This window comes from Sinocyclocheilus grahami, unplaced genomic scaffold (assembly GCF_001515645.1).
Source record: "Sinocyclocheilus grahami isolate Dianchi unplaced genomic scaffold, SAMN03320097.WGS_v1.1 scaffold1186.1, whole genome shotgun sequence".
Lineage (NCBI taxonomy): Eukaryota > Metazoa > Chordata > Actinopteri > Cypriniformes > Cyprinidae > Sinocyclocheilus > Sinocyclocheilus grahami.
In genome coordinates, this window is record NW_015506365.1 from 587,408 (window position 1) to 590,593 (window position 3,186).

The 3,186-nt window shown below is 39.3% G+C and overlaps 1 long non-coding RNA gene across 1 annotated transcript; it reads left to right on the forward strand.

The window, feature by feature from the left end:
• The first annotated feature begins 458 nt into the window (after positions 1–458).
• LOC107567760 (uncharacterized) lies at positions 459–1,829 on the forward strand. Its single transcript, XR_001606676.1, has 3 exons — positions 459–622; positions 1,210–1,228; positions 1,666–1,829. It is a non-coding gene; the product is annotated as an uncharacterized lncRNA (long non-coding RNA).
• Positions 1,830–3,186: the final 1,357 nt, after the last annotated feature.

Genomic DNA, 3,186 nt, shown 5'->3' on the forward strand with positions numbered 1-3,186 from the left:
AAATATCAAAGACAAAATACACAATGACAATAATATACCCAATGGCCTGAAGAATATGTGTGTTCATTCAAATAACGGTTTTCCTATGAATTAACTAGAACACAGTCCATTTCTACTCTGCCTTTCCTTGGGACATGCAGGGATTTTCCCTGCTTTACATACTTTTGGCCAATAAACCCAGTGATATCAGCGTTGGTTGCCATGCAACAAAGAGGCCTGTTCGACTTCCTGGGGTGTTACGCATTCCGGGGGGAAGGGTTCATGGGTCCTCGTATGGCTTGTTAACTGAGGTTACAGAGTATTTGTTAAATATAAAAACAACATATATATTGTGGGTTTGATTGGTCCAGACGCTACAATCTTTATTTGGGAACTTATTGATTAAAAAAAAAAAATTATGGTCTTTTTTGTCGCACGTGAGAAATGTACTTGTGTGACCTTCAGAAAGGGTTGCCTTTGTGTTTTCTGCTGTTAAAATGGGCCTGTGTCCCACAGGTGACCCGTCTGCAGTACCTCAACACTGTGATGGCGTCGCGGGTGGCCCAGAGCCCCGAGCCGCCTGAAATCAAGATCCTGCCCAACAGTCAAACCAAACTCCTGAACGAGAAAAACACTACTCAAGGTACGGCACATGAACACACCGGCACACATGCATGACACCGAATACATAACAGAACATTTTGTGCGACTCTGTGCTTTAGATTTTGTGTATTTTCTTCTTCTCGTGTTTCTGTGTAATTTGCTAGCGTTGGATTGTTGTGGAGTCTAAACATGCAAGAACAGGTCACCGGGAATGTCTATGAAACTTCTGTCTTCATCGCTCTCTTCTACTGAACTAAGACTGTGTTCTCTTTCTTTCTTTTTCTCTCCTTCCCTTCATTTTCTCCCTCTTTTTATCTCCATTAGACTTTCAGCTCCACTTTTCATTCTTTGACGCAATTGACAACTACTGTTAGTGTGCTTTGCATGAGGTAAATGCAAGTGATAAGCATGGTATGTTACGTTTGAAACATGTATCCCAGCAGTGCATCGAAGCATCACAGAGCGCCACCAGGTGGTTGGTATGATACATCAGTGCATGTCAAATGATACGCATAGTGGTTACATTCGAATGCATCACTGATATGATTTTATCCTATCTCATTTTTTATTGACACCGTTTTGCAAAGTAACCCTCTTCTATATTAATGCTGTCTGTTGGCTCCTCAGACAGGATTTAAATGTCCAGGTAGGTCTTCTTATGAAGTTCCCTTTACTCTACCAAACTGCTAACTGATTACAAATGTTGTTATTTTTAATAACATATAAATTAACTTTAACCAATAAATATTTTCATTTAATAATATAATAGTCTGATATTGCAATATATATCCCCTATATTATAATAGATATCATTAGTATTTATATATATATATATATAATTTACTTTACATGACTTTTTACCACACGTCTACCGATAATTACTTAATGAGCTAATAATTCTGATGATGTTATAATAATTCTGATGAGGTTGTAATGATTCAGGAGATGTGTCTCAATGCATCTACAACTTGAATTGTAATGTATTTCTGGTCATTTTGAGAATGATGTCAGAATATGTTACTAGAGAACGATGAATCAGTGTTTTTGATGAACAGTTTCATTCTGATTTCCCGGGCTCTGCAGGTGCGCTCAAGAGCCAGGAATCCAGGCCAGACGAGGAGCTTCACAGCCAGAGAGGAGCGTTTTGACCTTCTATCTAACCTTCCTGCAGAACTCACAAGGATTTTATTATGACAACTAATTTGTTTTTGTCGTCTTCAATGAATCTTTTACTCCTGGAATGCAGCGATTGAGCCAGATGGAGGACTGTTGAGGAAAACAAAAGACGTGATGTTCAAGACGTGACTTTCTGGTCAGACGTGATCTGTTCTCTCTGTTCTGCTTATTCAGCTGTTCCCTCTGATGTCACTTCCTCTGCACTCTGTTTGAGTTCACTTATTTCCTTAAGGTGTATGCATGTGCATATGTGCTACTAAATTAAATTCTGTGCCAAGATCTTACTATCCCTGTCATATAAGCAGTATTACAGCCCTGAATCGTCCAGCCCTAATGTGCCAAAATGGCTTCAGAGCGACAGAAAATAGCCTCATGTCATTCCAAACACGTAATCTTGTCTTTTCCAATTAATAGTGAATACAGCTGTCAGCCTCCCTCTGTAAAGGACAAAACGGCTTCACTGAAGCACTCAAATGTTATTCTCCATGGCCTAAATGCCATCAAATCTGAGCACAAATAAGATTTTAGACCTTTGGGAAAGTACACTATTAAAAATAAATGTTTTTTATTGGCATCTATGGTTCCATAAAGAACCATTAACATCCATGGAATCTTTCCATTCCACAAAAGGTTCTTTAGATAATTAAAATGTTCTTCGCACACTTAAAAATAAAGGTTCCAAAAGGGGGTTTCACAGTGATGCCATAGAAGAATCATTTTGGGTTCCTCAACGAACCTTTCAGTGAGCAGTTCTTAAAAGAACACATTTTTCTTTGTGTAAAGAACATTTGAAAAATATAAAAAACCTTTCCATGGAGTGTTCTTCTACACTTATTAAAGGTTCCAAAAGGGGGGGTTTGCAATGTTGCCACTTTGTGTGTGTGTGTGTGTGTGTGTATGTGTGTGTGTGTGGGTTTTAAGGCCGGAACACACCAAGTCGACGGTCGGGCTAGTTTGTTTGGTGTGTTCCACTCATCGGCTCTCGTCGGGTTCACGTCGCCGGTAGTTTACTGTCAGCGCGAGTGAGAACTCTGATTGGATGTTCAGTTTAGCGAACGAGTCAATACCCGAGAATTAAAGTGAAAGTGATGAAAATAAGCACGTAAATGAAGGCGGTAAAGACAGAAGGCTGTTGAAATGTTACGTGATCTTTCCCAATCATTCTAATACGCGAATGTTTTCATAACAACATGAGCCGCTTAAAATTATTAAAGTTATCAATATTGCTGATATTCAAAATGGTAAGCAAGCACTGCTTTGTTTACGTTTCGTATATCTGCATTTATCTCGTATATCTTTGTTTCGGTTTCTCCTTTTGAATGACGAATATATGCTATTGATAGCTGCTGATATGAGATGGTCCTCACTGATCCCTAAACCCACCCATCTCCACCCCCTGATCCCTAAACCCACCCATCTCCACCACCT